The 26,327-nt window shown below is 35.5% G+C and overlaps 1 protein-coding gene and 1 long non-coding RNA gene across 5 annotated transcripts in view; both read right to left on the bottom strand.

Moving 5' to 3' along the window:
* The window catches only part of FHIT (fragile histidine triad diadenosine triphosphatase), a 1,065,768-nt gene that overhangs the window by 684,407 nt on the left and 355,034 nt on the right, over positions 1-26,327 (bottom strand). The window lies entirely within an intron of this gene.
* LOC120599478 (uncharacterized) lies at positions 20,585-25,041 on the bottom strand. Its single transcript, XR_005651913.1, has 2 exons — positions 24,396-25,041; positions 20,585-21,455 (listed from the first exon to the last, which is right to left on the bottom strand). It is a non-coding gene; the product is annotated as an uncharacterized LOC120599478 (long non-coding RNA).

Genomic DNA, 26,327 nt, shown 5'->3' with positions numbered 1-26,327 from the left:
AAGCCAGGATTTATGGGCAATGTCTGCAAACACGTAATTCATCTGAAATTCAAATCCAATTTCACATATTCTGCAAGCCCAAAGTAGTCCAATTGTCATTAAGTTTCTACAAGCATTTGGTTAAAACAGCCATGCTTCATTTTTGTTCCCCTGTAGGGATTTCAGAACCCCTAGGGCAAGATGTCTCTTCTACATATTATTTTATTCTTTGAATTTGGATGGAGTATCTGCTCAGTATAATGGCATCATTTTGGCCTTTTACCTCTTTCACTTTTTGTAAAGCCAGTGATATAACTACCCTTCCACTAAGGTCAATGCCAACGAACTGAACTGGGAAGAATTTCATTAGAAACAGATCTCATGAGAGACCATAAATAACAGGCTTCCAGGACAGGAACACCTGGGTTCAAGCGCCAGCTCTAGTATTTACTAGCTGAAAGGTTTTGGGCAATCATGTCACCTTTCTGAACTTATTTATTTTATAATATGGATAGTAATAGCTATTCTGTATGATTGCTTTAAGAATTCAAAATAGTAAATTTAAAGTTTTAGCACAATGTCTGACACATAGGAATCATGATTCTACTGCCATTATTAAAAATTCAGTGAGTGCATTTATGCATCATGTACTGTTTGTATATGTCATATTTAATAGTAAACAATAGAACCATGGTCTGTAACCTCACAGATCTTACATCTTATGTGAAAGACAAACCAAGAAACAATTCCAATAAGGCATGAAAAGTGTTCTGATAGGGAAATTAAAGGTTGCTATAAGTAGCTATTTTTATTAACAAGGTTTAAAAACACATACATGACATAGAAATTAAGATCTAGACCCGATCATCAGACTGAATTGGCTGGAGCCCCATGTCTGTCCATTACTATCTGTGTGACTTTGCATATGTTCTTCATTGGTGAAATAAAAAAATAATAGTAATAATAATAAATAAAATAAATAATAATAAATAAAAATAATCCCAAATAATATCTTGAAGTTTTTTTTGGTGAGGATTAACAGAGAAAACATGCAAAGTACTTACAAAAGTGCTGGACACTCAGTAATCCTTCGATAAATAGTAAATATAATTATTAGCACAACCCTCAATTCCATCAGTATTGAGCTTTACAGAAATGATTCTTATACTTCAGAGTGTCTTTCTGAGCGCACACACATTACTTTCCGTGTTTTGAGCAAATCAGGCTATAACTAGAACAAAATCTAAGGTATCCCTCAAAAGATACTTTCAACTGAGACCACTCACTCACCTTTGGGTCAGAATTTTACAAATGTCGGTATTGAAATTCTGAAATTATTTTGGGTTACCAAAGTATTGTACAGTAAAGACAAGAGAAGGGAAATAAAAATATGAAATGGAAAATTTGAAGGAGTTTAAAAAAAAAAAGAATAAAAGAGTCAGCTTCTTCATTACAAAAGAATTCCAGGTAATAAATGTTTTTTTAAAAAAATTGAATTAGGTAGTGAACATTTTCTAAGCGCCATGTTATAAATGACTCAGGCAAAGATCACCAATAAAAGCAAAAACTAAACCAAAGAAAGAAATTTTATTGGAGAATAAGATACTTACATGAGAATTAAAGTTGTCATAAACCCAGGAAAAGACAGATTATTCCAAAGCTGTGGCAAAAAGTAGCCTCCAGAACCGGATTAAACCTTATTCAACTGACACTCAATTGTTATTCAACCAGTGACAGTCCTTTGCTGCTGAAAATCAGCCAGTCACAAACAGGTCCACACATCTCTAAATACCCATTAATCAGCCTAACTTCCCTCTCATGAGTAAACACGCTTGAATATATCATGTCAACCTGCTGACACCTCCAAAAATCTTCCAGTCCTTAACTCCACACTTCCCTGTTTGATATGCTCAGGGAGACTGTGGCTGACCAGCACAGGTCTCCCTTACAAAAAATTTGGCTTTGTATTTTTATTTCAGGTAATGAGCATTGGCCTGCAATATTACCCAACTATATAGTAAATACACGTACAACAAGTGTCTTTTACAACAAAATGATCTGACAGTCACCATCTAAACAAGTAGTGAAGCTTGGCAGTGCCAATAGTGATTTGGGTGGCCAAATATGATGTGCCCTGGTATATGATGCAGTGGTAAGTAGACAAAATCCCTATTTGGTACCCTTGGCAGAAACGTTTGACCTCATCTGAATCATGAGAAAAGCGTTGGATGGATTGAGAAAGTGGAATGTTACATGGGAATCTTCAAATGATGTAATGCCATGAAGAACCAAGGGACGTAGAGAAGGGTTACAGATTTAATAATTGATTGCAGTGTATGAACCTTGACTGGATCTTGTATCACGGAGGGAAAAAAGCCAGTTAAGGAAATCTAGGCACAGAAAGTATGATGAAATCACTGCACTGATGTGGATTTTCTTGGGTGCAGCAATAATGGTACAGTTGTATGGGAGGGTGCCCTTATTCTTTGGAAATGCATGCTGCATTATTTAGGACTGAAATGTCTTGATGCTACCGGACTCAAGGGGTTGCCACTTGGGGTATTCTATTCAAGAACGAGATGTGATTGTCTTCAGGTAGTTTCATTTACTTACAGCAAGTAAAGGAGACTGCGGATTCATATCTAAAGCTGTCTCCCAGAAGAGAGGCTTAGCCATTGCTTATATACACTATTTGGTTAATTACATGTTGATTTCTTCTTTGCAGTTGGCTACATTTATCCACTTGGGTTCCTGTCAAGTTCATCCTTTTACAGCTGCATCTGCAAAATACTGTGCTACATTTTGACATTTAGTAAGAATAGCATTTAGTGAGAACCGCCCAGACCTTGAGACCTTTGTCCTATCTAACATTGATGTCTGCAGCAGCTTACTGTTGGATGGGTTAGCAGAAGGGAAATGTCTGACTGTGCAGATGTATGGCATTGATATATTAAGAAGCCAAAGTTGATGAATCTTGGTGAAAGAGAAAGAGGTGATCACTTTACTGTTTTTTCAATTTTTCTGTGAGTTTGAAATTTTTTTGTTCTTATTTTTTTTGTTCCTATTTTTATGTTGAAAATTACAATCACATAGTATATTTGGACTATCCCAGATATTTTCCTTCTGCCCCAATTTCTCACTTACAATCAAAATAAATCTGTTGTACTATAAGTATCTTTGTAAGTCATCTCATATCTTTTTTTGGCAGAGGAAATGGCCCAAATAAGCAAACAAAGTTCAAATTATTTAATTTACAAAATGATTATCCTCTCATATATATATATATATATATATATATATATATATATAAAATATATATATAATCTTTTATATATATAAAATATATATATAATCTTTTATATATATATAAAAATATATATATAATATATATAATATATATATATAAAATATATATATAATCTATATATATATAAAAAGACAAATATTTTTCAGTTAAGAACAGCTAGCATAAGATTCTCTTTGGAGTTTAAAAATCCTTCAAGTTTTTATCACAAGGCATTTTGTCTCCACTGTCATTAAGATAGCCTGGAAGTCTGTGAAAGGAAAGGAATCTTCCCAGATCTATCAGGAGAAATAAAGGCCATCCTGATGCATCATACAGACACATAAAAATGCTAAGGGCATCGGTGGGCTCTGAGGATTCCCTCTCTGCCACCCACACTGACACTTGTCTTTGGCATCACATCTGACACCCTCGTGGGACGACTGGCCTTAGCCTGTCAGAAAAGCATATGACTAGAGGCTGTATGGCTGGATAAAGTGCAGCTGGTCACCACATCTCCAGGAGGACGGTGAACTGCTGTAGACAAGGTGAAACAAGGCAGACAAGAGAGTGGGCACTGCAGATGAACAGACAGACCAGTGGTGCCTGGAGAAAAAACCTTTGACCTGGAGCACAGGATTGCAGCTTGAGAAACAAGCCCGCAGACAAGGGTGATATGATTCAAGTGTGAGCTGAAGCCCTAAAAAAAACCAACAGTAGGCCTTGGAGTGGGAGGCAACGTTGAGTACAGCTGGCAGAAGGCTGCAGAGCCTCCTGCATGCACAGGAGATTCCGCCTCAGAATACAAACAGCAGCTCTTGACAAGGTGGAGAGGAGAGGAAGGAAAATCTATACATTTACCAGATATGAATTGCAAACAATCGAAGGAATTCAGTGAGGGAGGAAATATGAGTTTTAGTATTTGCGAATTTACAGGAAGAGAAATACACTCTGATAGTAACTCCGCCCCAAAAGGAGCTGACCACACAATTAAAAAAATAAATTTAAAAAAAAAAAAAAAAAGCCACTTCCATAGATCCAGCCCTGCTAAGGAAAACAAACTATAAAGGGAAGTTCAAGCTTTAATAATAAAATGTTCATAAAGAAGAGGAGAAAAAAGTTTTTAAGAAAACTGTGGAACACAAAATCACATTGGACTCCTTTAGAACTTCCATAGAAAATTAATAACGATAGAGCTAATGATTGAACTTTCATACGTGCCAGGGACAATTTAAGTATTTTACATATGTTAACTCACATGATGCTCATAACAACCCCATGAGGTAAATACTATTACCCCATTTTTAGCATGAGGTAACTAATGGAAAGAAAGCTTAAGTAACTCTGGGGCGTGCTCCCAGTAAGGCGCCCAGCTAGGGTTCACACCAGCCATGGGCTCCAACATATATCATCCTCAGCCCCATGACTACTGCCTCTTAGTGTTCCAAACCACCTTTGCCTGCAGAAAGTAAGGCTCACAACTCTGTTCTCTGTTTAGGTGAGAATTAAATCAGAAATAGTGGGGAAGACAGGAGAAACTAGAGCTGAGGCAGGGGTGTGGGGAAGCACACTTATGGGGGTCAGAGGAGCAGTTCACACATCTTTTGCTCTCTATACCCCTCAAAACAGTTTGTTGAAAATTACTGATGACACAAAGAGCTTGAGTTGATATGGATTATACCTACTGATATTTAATTAGAAATCAGAACTGAGAAATTTCAAAAAAATTGGTTAACTGAAACCAACATGTTAACATATTATTTTTTATAACAATCATATTTTCCAAAACAAAACAAAAAAATTGGTGTGACGAATGGCAGTGTTTTACAGTTTTGTAAAGCTCTTATAAATGGCTTGATGAAAAACAACTGCATTCTCATTTCTACTTATAATTCAATCTGTCATGACATGTCTTTTGGCTAAAGTGTAGGAAGAAAAGCTGGTCTCATACAGATATGTGAAGACCTCACAGATCACCTGAAGGGCCTCGGGGACCCTCAGAAATCCCAGGACCACTGGTTCAGTTTATAGATGCTGGAATTAGACCACTTCAATTTGACACCTGACTCTGCCACTTAAAAGATGTTTGATCTAGATTACTTAAGCTCTGAGTATTTAATTTTTCATCTAGAAATGGAGGTACTAATAGTACCTGCCTCATAGGGTTGCTTATGAGTTTAACATATATCAAACGCTTAGAAAAATATCATGGCATATAGAAATGTTATATGAGTAATACTAAATAAGTAAATAAACTAAATGGTCACTTGGTTTTGCAGGTGACTTCATTATATTGAATATTATGTTCTCAGCTGGGACAATGGCAGGGATCACTTCAGTAGGAATGAACAATTACAGCCATGTTATAATGAAGAGAGTTATAACAGGGGCTCCAGTAAATTGAGAATGCAACTGAGATGCATACTTCAGCTACCTGAAATTAAGAAAAAATAATCATTGGAATCTCAATTCCACAGAGGATGGGTAGCAGCATCCTATCTTCAAAAGTCTCATGTTCAAAGTCACACTAGACAGTGCAAATTCTTTAATGCAATTTATGTTTGGTTTTGGGCATAAAAACATGTTGGGAAGTTGTTAAGATGACCGACTCAAATATATTTTTAACAACAAAAAATGAGTGAACAGTTATAAATAATCAAGAGTTACTATTAAAGAGAGATCTTTAAAGATCTCATCACAAGAAAAAAAATTTTAACTGTGTAGTGATGGATGTTAACTGAACTTACTGTGGTAATCATTTTGTAATATAGACATATATCAAATCATTATGTTGTATACCTAAACCTAATGCAATGTTATATGTCAATTATATATCAATTTTTTAAAAAAAGTAAACACTATGTCAGGCTTAGGTTAAATATATTTCTGTTTGGACAAATTTTTACTAATTTCACTAATTTCACATTCAGGCGGTGGTATGAGAAATGAACACAGAATGAAGAATTTGCAACATCTTTTCCTACTTATATTATTTCTCTACACAATGTACTTTTGACTAAATGTATAATTCTTCCATTTAATCTCACTGAACATCCCATATGTTCTTAGACTTGCTTTCCTCTGCATCAAGTATCATCAGTTTTCTTACAGAGACCACCAGAATCATAAAAAATGAAATATTTCCCACCTTTCTACACTCATCTCCTGAGGGACACAGGCAGGTGACTTAGTGACATCGCCGTGGGGATTTTTTGTTTGCTCGTTTTTCATCAAAAGTCAAAGGATGGCCTTGAAATATTTTTCTTTTTCTTTAGTCTATTATTGTGACTAATAATAGCCTATTATTAATAAAATAATCTGGTGAACTAATAATTACCATAAATGGTTTATCATTTTCAAAGAATTACAATATTAGGGAATACATTTTCTATAATTATAATAAGCATAATCTAGAATGTAAAACAACACTGTAACATTATATTGAATATAATCTTTTATAATTCAGAAGATACAATACAAAATTGCCAGATTTCTCAAGATCTATATTTTCAAGATTACTTTTAAGCGGAAAATATGTAAACTGGAAATTAATAATAGAAAGACATACTTAAGAGTTTAGTAAATGAATTTACGTGTATTGTTATTTTTAGAATGTGAAAGTGTAGTTCTGCCTCTAGAACATAACTATCTGGTTCATTGCTACACTCCCAGTCTCTTCATTTGTGATTTGGGAATTGCATTCTCTATCTCCTTCAAAGGGCTGCTGGAAAGCTAAAGTGAATTTTTAAAGCATGCCTATATAGTGCTATGGACTTCTTCCCAATAATAGACTAAAGAAAAAGAAAAATATTTCAAAAAACATAAGAAAATACACATAAATGTGTAACTAATCTCAGGATAGAAAGATTTTATAAGCTTATAGGAATTGAAAAATTACAAATAATAAAGTTGATAAAAAAGATTTAAAATTCTATGTTAATAAGATAATAAGCTAACTGAAGAGGATGAGGTCAAACTAAGAATATATTTGCAACAAATATGGCAGGTAGAGGGCTAATTCCTGGAAGATCCCTAACAAACTGTGTTTTAATCAATACTCTAATAGAAAAAGGACCAAAGGAGATTAATAGATAATTGATAAAAATGGTTTATAAATATATTTAAAAGTTCGCCCTGTATCAGTCAGGTAATACAAATGGAACAATGACGTATGTAAAATCTATCTATTTGGCAAAAGTTAGGACAAATCTCATAATCTTAAATTCTTAAAGTAGACAAGGGTATAATGAGATGTATGTTCTCAATGTATTGCTGGTGTAAAACAAATTTGGGACTAATCATCACTTTCAGCAATGCATAACATTTTAGCAAGTGATTCCAGTTTAAAAAAATTCATCAGGAATATGACCAAAGATCCTTTACCAAAATATTCATTACATATAGCTTGAATAGTGAATACTAAATTATAGTAGATCCATATGGTGCTATATTACTCTCTCATTAAAAATCTGTGTTAAGTATACATCAAAACATCCAAAAATGTCGACAACGGAACTGGTAAAAAATCAGGTTATAAAATATGTCTCTTTTCTAGAGAAACATGAAAAAAAAAAATAGAAAAAAACCTGAAATTTTAGCTAGGGTTCTTTCTGGGTAATGAGATTATAGATGGTTTTTATTTTGTATAATGGGCAGATATTCTTAAAATTAGAAAAAATAAATACAAGATTTTAAAATCTGTTACACTTGACATAAACTAGATTACTTTTACATAGACATAATTTAAACAAAACATTTATTTAATCAAGCAATTCTTTAGCTGGTTACTAAAAGATTGCATTAAGAATACCAAATGCATTGAATATATGTAACTCCTTTTTTCCATAACATTTTAGCAGTTTCGGAACTACATTAGTGCTGAATATCTACTGTGTACTGATTATCGTATTAGGAGGCTCAGATGTGGGGGGAAAAAAAAGAGAAAGAAACAAAAAGTAGATTCATTCCAAACTGAATTAAAGAGAAGTCTATATAGCCCAGAAAGTGAGCCAGTCCTGGCCCAAACCCTTCCAGCACATATAGGTCGAGCACTGCAAGATAAAGGCCTATTGCTATCAGTATATCATTAGCAATCTCATTACCCTGAGGACTGCACAGAGATGCTTCACTTAAAAAAAAAAAATCCATTAAAATTAGTTCAAAGGGCAAGACACAAAGGTGGTGTGAGAGGATCATTCATCAGTGCTGTGTGTCGAGGAGAGAGATGTGTACTAACTCCCATTATGCTTAATGGGAGCTGAGCATCTTAACTAATCTAAACCACCTGGGGATTTAATTTAAAACCACCATGGCAAGCAACTCTCAGCCATGAACCAATCCCAGAATCATTCACTTACCTACTCTTTCCAGGCACTAAAAACAATAAAATACAATTTTTTTCTTACCATGCCTCACAGAAAAAAAGAAATGTAAATGACCCACAGAATGTCAAGTTTCCATCAATTTAAAGGTTTATTAAATTCTGGGAGTTATTTTAATGCCATTTTTAATTGAGTAGTTTAAAACTGGTTCTGCCAGTTGCTATGTGATATTCATAGAGAAATTTAGGAAGTTTCTCTTTAATTGAGTTTAAGCTTTGGTTTTACAAATTTAGAACCACAATTAAATGGTGCACCTTACCCAAACCCAAACTCTTGACCAGCCTTAAAGTAACGAGATAATGGACAATAAAAAGTATAATTATTAAGCCATGCTCCCACAAGCCAAACCCATTCATTCGTCTGACTTTCATATCATCTGGATTTAGTGCTGGAAATAGTCCAGAATACAGATAAGGGAAGTATCTTGATTTTCAGGTGAGAAAACGAAACAAAATAAAACAAAAGGTTAAATGACTTGACTAGGGCCCTCTGAACAAGACAGACATTTCTCTATCCAAAGCTCCCTGGCAGTTTCAAGTTTTGGGAGTTCCGCTCCCAAAGAAGGTAAAGGAAGCGGTAGACCCTTTGGCATGCAGAGCTGCTCCCTCTCCTGGTACATTCGGCTATGCTGGCGGAGGCACAGGAAGAGGGCCTCCCTGATCATCACTGATCATCATTCCACGGTTCGAGTTCTGTGGTAGGGTCAGGGCAGGCCTCTGTGTGGAGGTGACGACATGAGAACTGGAATGGAAAAGAACTGGGGAGGCAGGTGGAGGTCAGAGGGAAGCACATTCCTGGGGAGATGACGGCTGGTGCAAAGGCCCACGGAGAGGAACAGGCTCACCGAGACAGGGGCCTGAAATTCAGGAAGTCAAGGTGAAGATTCCAGGTTTTATTCTACTTGAAAGAAACAACCACGAAAAGCTCTTAAAGCAAGGGAAGAACCTGGTGTGATGTCTATATTGAAAAGACCATGCTGCTGTTAAGTAACGTTAGACTGAAGGTAAGGGAGGGGTTGGGAAGAGCTGTAAACAAGGAAACCAGAGAGATTATTACACCATTCCAGGCAAGATTTGGCAGAGAAGTGATGGTGAGTAGCAGACGCAGGACATATTTCTCAGGGAGAGCCTCCATGTGTATTGCTAAGGATGTTTTGCGAATACTGTTAATTATTCTGGCATCATCTCCATGAGATAGGACCTACAGAAAATATGACTCTGATCTCTGGTGTTGGTCACATTTCTACATTTCCTGAACAATCAGCCTGTTTTCTCAAGGATAAATGTTCTTTTCTACTTTAGTCTGATGCTAGAAAGTTCAGGGCCCACTTTGTGACTCATCCATCTCTAACAAGTACGTGAACATTCTGTATCAATTTCATGCACTAACTTCACTTTCAGCTCTTACTTTTCTTTCCTACTTTTCTTCTTGATTCTAGTTTGTTTGCTTTTTTAAGGCACTGCATCTTACTTTACCAGTCAAAGTCATTTTCTAAACATCCCAGGAAACAAATGAATAAACAAACTGCCTTGGCAATACCTCGGTTATTGTACAAATAACAGTAAACTTAAATTTTTATCGAAGGTATTAATCAGAAAGAAACTGAGATTTATACATAAGAATATATGTAAGAGAAGCCAAGAAGACTGAAAATACTACATTCATACCTGCTCTAGACTCCCTGAGGAAGGCAAGAAAGTGGCAATTTAAAATCTTGGAAAATCAAAGTTCACCAGCTGATAAGCTATCAAACCTTGTATTAATTTCTGACATTTAGGAGGATATAAAATATCACCTCAGTCACAGGGCTTAGCCAAAAAATAAGTGATTTCACCAGCCTGGAATCCACATGGAAATCTATGAAAACTGTGTGAGGGTGGGCAGGGGGAAGGTTTTTTTCATGCTGAAACCATCTGTTACTTCTTTTTCAGAGGAGGCCACTTTGAAATAATAAGTATTAACTATGCAACTAAGTATGAGTGTGTGCATGTGTGTGTGTAAAATTCTAGGTCAACGCTATCTTAACTATTACACTGCACATAATGGTATGAGAATTTATCAAATCATTTTACTTTCTAAATGAGGGCCCTTGTCTTCTTTTCACCTTTAAAGATAAAAAGTCCAGTTGGCCAACCAGGGTTACTTATTTAACAAATATTTACTGAATGCTTGTCATGTGCCAGACAAGGTCCCTGGCTGTGGGGATGTAGTCACGAACAAACCAGACCACACTCCCCACCCTCTCAGAGCTCATATTCCAATAAACCTGAGACACAAATAACGTTCTAGAGTAAGTTAGAATATTAATACTATGAAGAAATTTAAAATGGGAGTGGTAATGGAATCTTAAATAAGATAAAGGGGAAGACCATTCTGAGCGAGTTTGCATACAATTTGAATAAAGGTCTGAAGGAGATGAGAGGGCCTGGCATACATATATCAGGAGTAATAGCATTCCAAGGAGAAAGAACAGCTGGTTCAAGGGCTGTGAGGCAGGAGTGTGCTTAGAATGTTCAATGAACAACAAGGAAGTGGGTGTAGTAGGAACATAGCAAGTGTGCGGACTGTATCAGTTTCCTGTGGCTGCTGTAATAAACCTGTCGCTTAAAACATCAGAGACTGATTCTCTCTCAGGTTTGAAGGATAGAAGCTTGAAATCAGAGTGAAAGCAGGGCTGTACTCCCTCTGGAAGCTCTAGCGGGGAATCTGTTCATTGCTTTTGCTAGCTTCTGGTAGCTGCTAGCATTCCTTGACCTGTAGCCCAATCCCTCCAATCTCCACTTCCCCAATCACATTGCCTCCCCCTCTTCTCTGTGTAATCCCCCTCTGCCTCACTGTTATGAAAATACATGACATTAGATTTAGGGTTTACCCAGGTAATCTAGGACGATCTCCTCATCTCAAGATCTTCAACTTAATTATATTTGCCAAGACCCTTTTCCATGTAAGGTAACATTCACAGGTTCCAAGGATTAAGACATGGACTCTGTTTGGGAGTCACCATTCAACCCACTGTAGGGATGACAGTAAATGAAATGAGAAGGAATAATGATCGGTGGTGAGGGACAGATGGAGTTCATGTAGGAACCCTGTAGATCATTGTGATAACTTTGCCTTTAGTTTTAGGAAAATAGCAAGTCATTATGGAAATAAAAGCAGAAAACTGACATACATTCAACCTGTTTAATAGGATCACTATGGCTGCTGTAATCCCAAAAATCCCAGTAGCATTCAACCCTTAGATTGGAATTTTTCATCTTAAGAGTATGCCAGATTTAGATGAGAATTGGAAAAGGAGACGAGAAGAACCCCGGCGAATAGTAGGCCTTCAGAAAATACTTGTCGAATAAATATATGAAGGTTCCTTTACCTAATTACCCTTTTTTGAAGGCAAATTAAATTTATCCCATAAATATTTATCAAATATCTACTATATTCAAGATTCCATTCCTAAGAATTAAAGAAACTGACAAGTGACATACTGCTATCTAAGATGGTATTGAATGACAAACCACTTTTTTCTTCTGGATTTATGTCATTAATTCACTTGCATAAACAGTGATTGAAGAATCTCAGCTCGGTGGGGGTGAAGACATGCTGCAGTTATATTCTTTGCTATGATTTTTCCAGTCATGCCGTGTCCCTTAATGACGTATAAGGCAGAATCTCTAACTTTGCATTCACTTTTCATCATTAAAAATATCTCCAGAAACAGAAAATCTGAACAGACCTATTACTAGTAAAGAGATTGAATTAGTAATTAAAAACCTCTTTACAAACAAAAGTCCAGGACCAGAAGACTTTACTGGTGAATTCTACTAAATGTTTAAAGAGAAATTAATGCCAATCCTTCTCAAACTCTTATAAAATATGGAAGAGGAAGGAACATGTCCAAACTTATTTTATAAGGCGGCACTACCCTGATAGCAAAACTAGACAAGGATACCAGAAGATAAGAAAATTACAGGCTGATATCCCTGGTGAACATAGATGCAAAAATCCTCCACAAAATATTATCAAACTGAATTCAATAATAAATTAAAAAGATCACACACCAAGATCAAGTTGAATTTATTCCAGAGATGCGAGGATAGTTCAACATCTGCAAATCAGTGTGCTATACCACATTAACCAAATGCAGGATAAAAATCATATGTACATCTTCAATAGATGTAAAAAAAAAGCATTTGACAAAAATCAACATCTATTCATGATAAAAATTCTCAATAAAGGAGGTATAAAGGGAATGTGCTTCAACATAATAAAGGCCATAAATGACAAGCTCACAGCTAGCATCATGCTCAACAGTGAAAAACTATAAGCTTTTCCTCTAAGATCAGGAACAAGACGGTGATGCTCACTCTTGCCACTTTTATTCAACATAGTATTGGAAGTCCAAGCCAGAGGAATTAGGCAAATCATCATCATCATCATCATCATCATCATCATCCCCACTATACAAATTAGAAAGGAAAAAGTAAAACTGTCACTATTTGCAGATGACATGATACTACATATAGAAAACCCTGAAGAGTCCACCAAAAAGAATTGCTAATAAATGAATTCAGTAGAGTTGCAGAATATAAAATCTTAACAAGGAGGTAAAAGATCTGTCCTCAGAAAATTATAAATTATTGAAAAAAGAAACTGAAGAAGATACAAATAAATGGAAACATATACCGCGCTCATGGATACGAAGAATCAACATTGTTAAAATGGCCATACTACCCAAAACAATCTATAAATTCAATGCAATCCCTATCAAAATACCAGTGGCATTTTTCAGGGAACTAGAACAAATAATCCTAAAACTTATATGGAACCATAAAAGACCTCAAATAGCCATGGTAATCTTGAGAAAGAAAAGTAAAGTTGGATGTATCACACTGCCTGATATCAAATCATACTACAAGACTACAGTAATCAAAACAGCATGGTACTGGCATAAAAACAGACATATAGATCAATGGAACAGAATAGAGAGCCTGGAAATAAATCCACACCTATGTGTTCACTTAATATATGACAAAGGAGGCAAGAGTATACAATGGGGTAAAGACAGTCTCTTCAATAAATGGTGCTGGGAAATTGGACATAGACATGCCAAAAAGAAAAGAAAAGAAAAAGAACAAAGAAAAAAAGAAATTGGACCACCTTCTTACACTGCATACAAGAATAGACTCAAAATGGATTAAAGATTTAATGTAAGACTCAAAACCATAAAATTTCTAGAAGAAAACATAGGCAGTATACTCTCTGATATTGCTATTAATAATTATTTCCTGCTATATCTCCTTGAACAAGAGAAACAAAAGAAAAAATAAACAAATGGGACTATATCAAACTAAAAAGTTTTGCACAGCAAAGGAAACCATCAATAAACGAAAAGACAACCCACTGAATGGGAGAAGATATTTGCCAATGATACATCTGACAAGGGGTTAATATCCAAAATTTATAAAGAACTCATACAACTCAATACCAAAATAACAAACGATCCAATTAAAAATGGGTAGAAGACCTGAACAGATATTTCTCCAAGGAGGAAAAACAAATGGCCAACAGACATATGGAAAGATGCTCAACATCACTAGTCATCAGAGAAATGCAAATTAAAACCACAATAAGTTATCACCTCACACCTCAGAATGGCTATCATCAGTAAATCAAAGCACAACAAATGTTGACGAGAATGTGGAGAAAAGGGAAACTTCATACACTGGTGGTGAGACTGCAAATTGGTACAGCCACTATGGAAAACAGTCTGGAGTTTCCTCAAAAAATTTAAAAAAGAACTACCTTTTGACCCAGCAATTGCACTTCTGGGTGTTTATACAAAGAAAACCAAAACAATAGTTTGTAAAGATCTATGCACCCCTATGTTCACCGCTGTGCTATTCGTAATAGCCAAGATATGGAAGCAACCAAAGTGCCCATCGATAGATGATAGGATAAAAAAGTTATGGTACACATATACAATGGAATATTACTCAGCTATTAAAAAAATAAATCTTATCATTTGCAACAACATGGATGAACCTAGAGTGTATTATGCTGAGTGAAATAAGTCAGACAGAGAAAGATAAATACCACTTATATGCAGAATCTAAGGAACAAAAAAAAATAACAAACTAGATGAAAACAGACTCACAGATATAGAGAACTGGTGATTGCCAGAGGCGAGAGGGTTGGGAGGCTGGATGAAAAAGGTAAAGAGATGAAGAAGTACAAATTAGTAGTTACAAAACAGTCATGGGGATTTAGAGTGTAAAAGTTAGAAAAAAAGAAAATGCTGGATTATTTAACAAATAGTTTAGGGGCAATTATTAAAAGAATTAAAAAAATAAAAGGCATCCAAATTAAAAAGGAAAAAGTAAAACTGCCACTATTTATGGATGACATACTACATATAGAAAACCCTGAAGAGTTCACAAAATAATCTGTTAACTGATAAATGAATTCAGTAAAGTTGCAGAATACAAAATCAATATACGTGTCTGTTGTATTTCTATTCACTAATAATGAACTATCAGAAAGAGAAGTTAAGAAAGCAATCCCATTTATAATTGCATCAAAAAGAGTAAAATATTTAAGAATAAATTTAACCAAGGAGGCAAAAGACCTATACACTAAAACTATAAGACACTGATGAAAGAAGTTAAAGACAGAAATAAATGGAAAGATATTTTGTGCTTATGGATTAGAAGAATACTGTTAAAATGTCCATATTATCCAAAGCAATCTACGGATTCAATGCAATCCTTATGCATTGAAATTCCAATGGGATTTTTCACAGAAAGAGAACAAACAATCCTAAAATCTGTATAGAACTACAAAATATCCTAAATATCCAAAGCAATCTTGAGAAAGAAGAATAAAGCTGGAGGCATCATGCTCTCCGATTTTAAACTATATTACAAAGTTATAGTAAGCAAGACAGTATTGTATTGGCATAAAAATAGACACATAGATCAGTAGGACAGAGTAGTGAGCCCAGAAATAACCCCACACATACATCGTTAATTTATGACAAAGGAGCCAAGAATATACAATGGGGAATGTACAGTCTCTTCAATAAATGGTGTAGGGAAAACTGAACAGCGACATGTAAAATAATAAAACTGGACCATTATCTTACACCATACACAAAGATTAACTCAAAATGCATTAAAGACTTGAATGTAAGACCTGAAATCATAAAATCCCTAGAAGAAAACATAGAAAGTAAGTTCCTTGATATTAGCCTTGGTGATGATTTTTTGGACTTGACACCAAAAGCAAAGGCAAAAAAGCACAAATAAACAAATGAGACTACATCAAACTAAAAAGTTTCTATACTGCAAAGAAAAGCATCAACAAAATGAAAAGACAACTAACTGAATAGGAGAATATATTTGTAAAGTGTTAATACGTAAAATATTTAAAGAACTCATACAACTCAACAGCAAAATAAACCACAATATGACTGAAAAATGGTTGAAGGATCTGATAAGACATTTTTCCAAAGAAGACATACAGATGAACAACAGCACATAAAAAGATGCTCAACATCATAAATCATGAGTAAAATGAAAATCAAAATCACACATCTGTTAAAAATGGATATTGTCAAATAGATAAGAAATGAAGGTTGATAATGATGTGGAGAAAAGGGGTGTAGTCACTACGGAAAAGAGTATGGAAGATCCCTCCAAAATTACAAATAGAACTGCCATGTGATCCAGCAATTCTACTTTGGAGTATTTCCCAAAGAAAATGAAAACACTAACTCAAAAGACATATGCACCTCCATAGTCACTGCAGCATTATTTACAATAGCCAAGATATGAAAACAACCTAAATGTCCACTGATGGATGAATAAAGAAAATATAATACATATATACATACATGAAATATTATTCGACCCTAAAAAGAATGAAATCTTGCCATTTGTGACAACACGGATGTACCTTGAGGGCATTAGGCTAAGTGAAACAAGTCAAACAGAAATTAAATACCATATGATCTCTCATTTGGACTCTAAAAAAGAAAAAGAAAAAAAAAAAAAAAGAAGCAGCTCATGGATACAGAGAAAAGAATGATAGTTGCCAGAAGCCCGGGTGGAGAGGATGTAAGAAATGGGTAAAGGGAGTCAAAAGGTAAAAACTTCCAGTTATAAAATAAGTATTTCATGGTGATGTAATGTACAGCATAAAGCTAATAATACTTTATTGAATATTTTAAAGTTGCTAACAGAGTAAATCTTACAAGTTTTCACCAGAAGAAAAAATTCTATAATTATGTATGGTGACAGATGTTAACTACACTTACTGTGGTACTCATTTTGAAACATTCACAATTATTGAATCATGATATACCTAAAGCTAATATAATGTTGTATGTCAATTATACCTTAATAAAAAAAAATTTTTTAAGTTCATCCAATTTAACAGTCAGGTCTCAGATTAAAATTTCATGTCTCTCTAGCATAGGGTTAAGATGTAGCCTTGACTATTTAGACTCTCTACCAACTTCTTCCCTATCCTGAGGCTGAGCCACTCTGGTGTCAGAGTGGTCTTAGCTAACTGGTTGTCAGCAGATGAAAAGCACGTGTCCCAGGTCTAGCTCCAGTTCCATCAGCTGGGATCCTCTGCAGATATGGTGGCATCTGCATAGTTTGGAGTTGATAGGTATTCTGTTTCTAGGAAAGTATCCAAGCTTCACCCTCACTCTGTTTCTGAGGACTCATTCACAAAAGGATAGTCATGTCTCCCTTCATAACTCTGCAAGTGGTCCATGACCCAAGCCCCCTTCTAAATAGACCATTGCCTAAGTTGAAACCATGTCTACCTGAGCAGCCTTGTGGGACCTGACTGCTACTCTGACATTCATGGTCCTTTACGGGAACCAGGGGACCTGATGGGGTCCTTGTGTGTTTCTTCCAAGGGCTACATAAAGTTAGGATGGGGTAGAAACTTTGTTCCCATTTTTTTCCCTAGAAACATGACTCCTCTGTCCCTTCTTGCCTTGTTACTAGAGTGCCTCGATAAGCCTCTCCCGTCGCACCCTGCAAACAAATATATGTAAATGAGAAGCAAGCACTAGTCTGTGCTCATTGCAATTCAAAACTCTAAAGAGTAAATGGGAAGCTCTCTTAAGGTGCTTGTACTGTACTGCACTCCCCTCAGATAGCAGTGCCTGTATAGCCTGCAGGTTCCACAGCTCAGCCAGCATTAAGTCAGGGAACGAGATGCCAGCATGCTTTTGTTGAAAGCCTCTCCGCATTCCTCATTCCAACTGTCTATCTTCCCCTCGCCAACTCTGCCCTTACGTATTTGGGAGCATGGAGGTGTGGTTCAATGTGATGTGTCTGGTTCTGCTGCTGCTTCTTAGTTGAATGAGTGTGGGTGTCTCTCACACATGGGTATTTCTCCAGAAATGTTGTCATCTTTTCTGTTTAAACTCTAGTTGTTCATGTTCCAGAGCAACATGAAAAGTCCCACTGAATGTCTGTTTCACTCCTGAATTTCAATTACATTATTTCAGATATAGCTCCAAGAGAAAAAGTTTCTATGGCTTCATTAGGTCCTTAAACAGAATAGAAAATACTAACTAGTATTCTAGGTGTCTGCATGAGAAACACTCCAAAGATTTTAATGTTAATTTCTGCTGATTTATTATATCCTGACATATCTTATTTAACAACTTTTAAAATAATCACTTTGGTGAATGGAAGGGGATCATGGTTTATCGTTAAATATTACCACTCAACAGGTAATTATTAGTTCCAACAAATCTCTTGAACTGGAAATAAATCTTGAAGATGAAAACAGTTCTTCATAACTATAGCCATTTCAAAACCTATTAGAAAAGAGAAAACTTAGAGAGCCAGATGAATTTCCTCCTGGAGTCATTTGACCGTGGAGTGAACAACGCTGGTAGCCAAAGTGATCTGCCTGGCCCCACATTCACGGCATCAGAGAGTCAGGTGAAGTCTTACAGACTTTTGGAAGTTACCAGGGCTGATCCTATTCTTAAACGATAATGATGATTATGACAAAACAACAAACTCACCAAAATTTCAATGTAAAATATGAATGGCAGTGTATAGATTTACATCAAATAACACTGGAAAGTAGGAGTAATGGAGAAGGTTTAAGTAAGCCCCTAGGAGAAATATAACTCCTCGGAACACCTATCCAATGACACAAAAAAGTTTGCTGCACATGGGATGGCAACTACAGGGGTAGAAAGAACAATGGAAGAAGATCAAGAGTTTTGAGTCAGTCAAGTCTTGACTCCGATGAAATAGGGCCACCATTGGCCTGAGATTCAGCTTTCCCATTTCAACTGCTCATTGGTTAGCAAAGACAAAATGACTCTAGCAATGCACTGTTCGTTGAAAACTTAGCAATTTAATTTTCTAAAATAGTTTAACAAAAGATATTAATAGGTTGAATGTGTACATATCAACTTTTCACCACCAGCCCTCCCTGCAATACATGGAAAAAAACAGACAGAAAACACTGCCTCAGTTTCTCCCTGCTACAGCTAAGCTTTCTCCTAAACGGTGTTAGGCAGCTACCAGATTATTGTGAGGAAGATGACCATTTGAAACAAAGGAAGAATTCTATTGTTTTTAATTCATTGATGAATCTACTGTCCTGCTAGACTCAATGATGTTGAAGAACAAATACCAGATTTGAGCCCAAGGATTTAATGGCGGCTTCCTCCTATTAGTCTTCACCTCTCTAAAACCAGAGCTATTACTGAGACTGTATTCACTGCCATGTCTATTTCTGTTATTAAAATATTGAAGTACTTCTGTACTTACTGCCCCCTGAATGCCGCTCACTCCTCTCTGCCTCCTTGTCTGGGACTCTCTAGACCTCCCCACAATGTAGAAATGAACAAGTCTATGTTTGGCACAGCAGAGAGCGTCCAGGAACTACCCAAACATTGGTCAGTACTGGAGTCATACTAATTGTTACATGTAAAAATAACTCCTCTGGTTAAGACATACCTACCCACATCTTGACCCCAACTGTGGGTGAATCTAAGTCAAACCAAGATTCCTGAAGCATATTTAAAGCCTGAAGCAGAAATCTCAGGAAAACAATTTCATAAAACTAGTTCAGATATCTAGTATTGTAGAGGATTCTCAGGATAAGGCCAATTTAGGATTTGTGCCCAAGAGCTATTTGCAAATTTATAGTAGTTATTTTTCAGTCAATCAGTTTAAGAAAGAAAATGGGAACTAAGTAAATAAATTTGAACATTCATTTACAATAAATATAAATTAATGATGCTAATTCTAAGACTTGAACATATATACAAATTATGTACATATAATAAATAAGGAATATACATGAGGCTGTATTAGTAAAGGAAAGCCCTCTTGACTTATTGTGCTGCAGAAAATCCATGTATATTCATTCATTCAACAGATTTTAACAGTTTTGATATGTGGATGAAAATATAGGATACACATTAACTGCCTACTGATGTTCGAACAAATCTATTTTCATTCCAAATGGAAATTAGGATATATCTTGCACTATTCGAGCTAATTACATGACATTTCTTTGAATAATGATGTATTATTCCATTCGTTACTTCTAATTATGTTCCGTTACAAGTGCAAGGCTGGCAACACCATGACCAGCCTCTTCCTATTCCTCACAATCTGATGACTTTCATGGAAAGCAGGTCAAAAATATGCCAAGAATATAATGAACAGAGTTCAGTAATTGCTAGCCATGACAGTTTAAAATTACCCGAGTAAAATTTCACATAGAAATAAACAGAAATGGGGAATGGTTTTCCATGTTACAGGATATTCATTTTTTTGCAATTAACTTGAGAAACATTCAAAATGTTATTTTAATACACATAATTATCATCCTACTATTTGCTAGAACTGGAGAAGTACTCCTAATATTTTTCTCCTCCATCCCCACATTCACACACATCTTAACAAAATTATATTCTGTATATATTGTGTCAGAGTATCTTTTTTTTTTGGTTGTGAAAGTGATTCTATAGGTTTGGTGCAATTCTGTGAGAATGAGGGTACCTCCTAAAAGCTCTGGTCAAAAAGCCAGTTGGATTTTCCTCCCCTAATACACAATCAGGGTCAGGCCAGCCCATCTCAGCCCATTCACAACAGAGCCTGAAGCTAGAAAGTAAATCTTATTATGGAGAAGAGGTCAAGGTCAAGGAAAAACAGTCAAAACTAAGTAATAAGGCAAAAGAGCCAAGTGAACCACAAGGTCATCACATGCATATCCACGCAGGCCAGCAGGCAGCAAGGAACCAGGCAGAAACAGCAGCTAGCAGGAAGCAGCCTAAATGAGGTCTAGAGACCAATATGTACATGCTTCAGGCAAACTGTTTCATGGGTAAGTTACCTTTATTTGAAGAGGCCAGGGTAAAGTGTATAAAATCCACACGTTTTTCTCCATCTAGTTTCAAATGTTCCTTGCACACATATTCCTTCACTGTCAGGTGCCAACAATCCATCATTCTGTCTATAATAAAATAAGGTGTCTGTCTCAGCTCCAGGATCAAAAAATAAAGTTGGGAGGTAGAGCCTGGCAAGGAGGGCTCCTCTCTCTCTCTGGTCCCCATGACAGTACCTGCCCGCTGACCCTGCATGCAGCCTCAAAACCCTCCTCAACATTGTGCACTCACTACCAAATGAAGAGTTGAGGTTTGAGATAAAACATATTTCATCTCTCTGACAATTCCTCAGATGACAAGAGGGATGACAGTCACACAAGGCTTGTCTTGCAATGGGTTTGGCAGGATCTTCTGTGGCAGGTTCTAGACACTGAAAAAAGATATCAACTTAGAGATAAAAGCATCTAAGAGCTCCCTTTGTTCCTACTGGCCGACACCATCAAAAACTGGTTCTAGCTGGTAGCAACGTACTCTTAACCAAAAGGTAGGTGCATATTATATGGAAAACTTTCCCACAGAAACAAGGTAAAGAACACTGTGAACAATCGCTGCTACATGCAGGTCTTTTGAATACAATAATCTGCCAAATTAAGTCAAGAAAAATAAGGCCATAAGAAAACCAACTTGCTGGCACCATTATAGCTCAGGACAAAGGACAGCACGATCATCTTTGAACACCTCTCCAAGAGTATTTTAAGCTAGCTAATACACAACAGGCATGCACAGGGTGAAAAATAAGACATATGCACAGGGAAATTTTAAGAGCAAAAAAATCTATCTTTAGGAATAAAGATATTAAAATAGTGCTTGTGATCATTTTATTTGCACAAGGAAGGCTTAAAAAGAAACTCTTTTGAGAAATGAAAGATCATCAAATCCCTAATAACTGCAGTTTCCTGAACAATTAAAGAAATTCACAAGATTACGACCTACTCAGGAAATGACGAATATTTTTGATTTTTATGGAAGGATTAAAAGGGCACTTTTATCTATAGCATCTTATAGCATATAGTGCTTCCATAAGAAGCCTGTTAAGTAATTAAGCTATTTTTATTCTTTGTTCATTTATTTCAAGAGTACTCGACACGGCAGTGGTCTGGAATAAAAGAAAACATTGCTCATTTGGATAGGTAAAGTTTTGTTCTAAAAGGCATTTACCAGAGTTTTCTTTTTTTATCTATTGAAGTTGGACTTTAGAGAACAATTTCCATTGTACCAAACTTATTTCTAATACATCAGCAGAAATGTCCTTTAAGTTACCTAGTCTAATTCTTCACAAACACACTTTGTAAGGCTGCCCTCAATGCATCATCCTAACATTGTTTGGCCCTGATAACATTCTGTGTGCAATGCTCCTGTTTGGAAAAATCTGCTCTTTTTAATAACTGATTCAATAAACTATTGACAAATGATTTGTATAATATAGTATGGCCAGCAAGCAAGGTTTGTCTCTGTCAGTACACACCACATTCAACCTGTCCACAAATGTTGCCACGTTCCCTTTATGTTAGAGCTCCTTACGCCATCCTGACTAGCAACCGAAAGATCAATACACTGTCTGCTGAAAACAACAGGACATAACAAATGAATAATTTTATTTACAATAAAAGCCCCAGTCCCCAAATGGATTCCACTGATGTTCAAATTCATTTTTCATGCTCAACTCAAGATGAGAGGTAGACACAGCACAACGCAAAGGGAGAGAATGGGGAGAAGTATTAACCGTAGTGGTTCAAATTTATTTAAGCTGTGAACAATAGCTGGGCTGTGGGCTGTGCTGAAGTACTTGAATAAAATGTTCACTGCAGAATTCTAAAGATGCAATCTCCAAAATGTTTCTGTTTTCTTAAGACATTCTAAAAACCATTTTCCAGTAACAAAAAATTAATGGAGTAACAGCATTTTGACATATTCTTCTAGAGTGTTGTACCAGGGAGGTCGAAGCCTATTCGACGGACTTTGAACACTGCAATGAACAGAAGTGTTTGCTTTAGGGGGGACAAGGAAGGCGTGGAGCTGCTGTTTTGAGAATGAAGTAAATAGTTTTGCTTTAAAAATATATCTTCAGCTCCTGATCTGATAGTTCTTTTCTTCCTCTGAAAGTTACGAAAAAATCAGTGAACGAAGTCATAAGAAAAAAAAGGTTGAGGGTGGGGGAGCAAAATGTTAGAGACGACACAGTTCAAAGATGACATTTACAAGTCTCATGAATGCACATTCCCCAAAGGCCACCTGAATACTTTTTAAAAGGAAATGATCAAAAATACAAAATAAAAATTTCTACTTCACATAAAAATGACAATATACTGTCCTTAACATAAAGACTTGTCCACTAATGGATTAACATGGAAAAAAAAAAAAAAACACCTCAAAAACAGAAAAGAATTTTCTCCCATTTGCCATCAATTCGTTCACTATTTTACACTTAGCTTGGTACACTTACAACACAGAAATATAAACAGAATTGTAACAGATAAATCATGAAGGGAAAATTGGAAAAATACGGCTTGAATATGACACTAAAATATCTGGAATAAAATGGTTTTAAGACTTGCCTTCATCCATGGGAATACTGAAAAAGGCAAGATTTCAGCAAACCCTATTGTCCCATTTCATTAATTGCAAAGATCCATGTGCTCCTGTTTACAGTTTCACTTAAAATTTAGTCAACAAAGTTCTTTTGGATGCTAAGTTAAAAAAGATATGTAAGAGCAGGCTCTTCCCACCCCTTCCCAGGAACTAATGACTCAGGGCAGAGACAAACAGGAATGCTCATAGTTGTGAAATGAAACAGACTGGGATAAATGTTTGGCATGGTGCCTGGAACAGAGTAGGAGCTCAGTAATAAACTGCTGAATGCGTCAACATGTGACTAATGAACCAAGTGTCACAAAAAGGACAGGATAGTTTTTTCCTAAAAAGGTGGGACAGATATCAAAGCACTTTAGATGAAATGACAAGGATGAGAAGCATCACAAGGTGAAGAGAGTCAAAGGGGAAAGCGTGATGATGTAAACACATCATCTGTTTAGGAAAGCACTGGAAAGTGCTAAGCAGTTTGGACTGTATTCTCAAAAAAATAAAAAAGAGAAGAAGAAGAAGATTCATTTGTTTCATTAATTGTTTGTAAGCAAGGGAATAAGAGAGGGAGATGTTGGAAATTGTGGATTAGAATGAAGTGGAGGCTGGATTGGAGAAGTCCAGACAGAGGGAGGGTGCAAAAAAGCTAGATGATCTACCCAAGGGGCTAAATGAGGGCAGACCAAATAGAACTCCAGTGAAAGAGAAAAGCCATTTGAAGACATCTCACCATTTATTTTATGAAATGTTAGTGGGCAGAGCTGTCCACAGCTTCAATTCCCAAATCACCAGACAAAAGATATCCCCGTCTTCAAGCAAATAACTTATTAAGATTCTTCTCACAGTTGTCACTTAACAGAGTTTACAAAGGTAAAAAAAATAAAATAAAAAGTTACAAAATCATCATATAAAAAGGATCATCTGAATACATTATCGATATCACTTTAAACACAGTAGATGTGAAATAGCCTGACAGAGAGTCCCAATTACAAAAATGTTCCAGTTCTCTCTGTTCTCATCCTTGGAAAGGGCCGGATCCCTCTTGCTCCATTCCAAACAAATGAAGATTTGATAATTTTAATACATGGTTCCCCATGTCCTTGGCATACACTCAGATATGATAACTGACCAGAACTTATTTCCAAAATGGTAATTCCAGTGCCATCTGGAAGAAAACTAATCATCATTCACTAGTTGCTCACTATTCATTGCCCTAGAAGCACGTAGCTCATTTTCTTGAATTCAAAAACATATAGGACCTAGGTCTTACACACCACACTTTCAGAGTTGGTTAAAAACACCATGAAAAAATCAAGATATAAGTGAAAATTCACAAAGCAAAGTTCATTCCATTATTAACCATTAAAAAAAAAAAAACACTGCAATTCTACAACTTCACATTTTCTCAGTCCAAGATTCGTTCATCTAAATTCACATTTTCAACCCAGGTTCACTCATTTCTTTGATAGAAGTCAGTGAAAGCTGGCACTCAAAGAGAGGTGGCATTTAAACCATGCTCTTTTGAAACTGGAATTCTAAGACATTTTACTTAAAAAAATTCCTCAAAAGAAAAAGACAATCACAAACTTGCAGTAAAATCAAATGAAAAAAAAAAATGCTTCTGTTATTTCAAGAACTTCAGGTCTTTGAGAACTCAATATAAAATTGGTATGGAAATGAAAATTTTTTGTTGTATAGGACCTTTCTAAATCATTCTAGTGTTTTTTTTTTGTTTTTTTTTTTTGTTTTTTTACTTAAATAAATAAAATAATGAGATTTTCTAATATTGAGTATTTATAATTTAGGCTATTTTTATAAATTTAAAAAAAAATTACCAAAAAACTTATATAATATTATTTACTAGTTTATTGCTGTGATCATTAGTTTTACAAATTTACAAAATTAACTTAGAATTTGGATTCAAGGAATTGAGTCCATTATAAAATCACAATTATATTCTGATGCATATTTTCTTGTTTATATTTTTTCAATGTGACATGGTTTCATGGCCAAGAAAGATTATTTATAAAATTCTCAAGTATTTTGAAAATTCCCACTGGAAAAAATGTAACTTATTCTAAAAAAAAAATCAACATATTTGTAGATTTAGAATTACTCGAAATTTATTTCAAAGTAAAATTATGTCTCAGTGTGGAAAATGCTTATCTTAAAATATGAAATTTTATGCTTTGTTGCACTCTGCATAGTAAATTAAGTTAGAGGAAAGAGAAAAAAGATTCTAAAAAGTCAGTACGAAAGTCATATGCACACAGTCATGAGTGATACTTTCAACAACTCAAATGCTCCAGAGCATTTCACCAATTCCTACTACTCCCACTGCAAAGAATAAAGCTCCTGCTGAAGTCCAATAGGAGAGACTACAACTCAACAGTCAGAGGGAAATAAAGCAACTCTACCACCACTGACACTGGACAATGATCTAGAAGCTGGTATATTTTTCAAGAGAAAATGCTAACCCAAATCCTAAGATGAAAAAAAATACTTTTAGTATATTTAATTAAAACTCCTAACTTAAATGATCTGCAAGAGGTAAAGAAACCAGAATCTCAAATCTTCGTGTAATACTTTATTTCCATGTCATAAAAGTGCCACCCCAGTCTCTATCTTACTATTAAAATTCACAACTGATAACTGAAAACAA

Source organism: Pteropus medius, unplaced genomic scaffold (genome assembly GCF_902729225.1).
Source record: "Pteropus medius unplaced genomic scaffold, Ma_sr-lr_union100, whole genome shotgun sequence".
Lineage (NCBI taxonomy): Eukaryota > Metazoa > Chordata > Mammalia > Chiroptera > Pteropodidae > Pteropus > Pteropus medius.
Note: the sequence above shows the minus strand (reverse complement) of the source record. Positions and strands in the feature narration are given on the sequence as shown.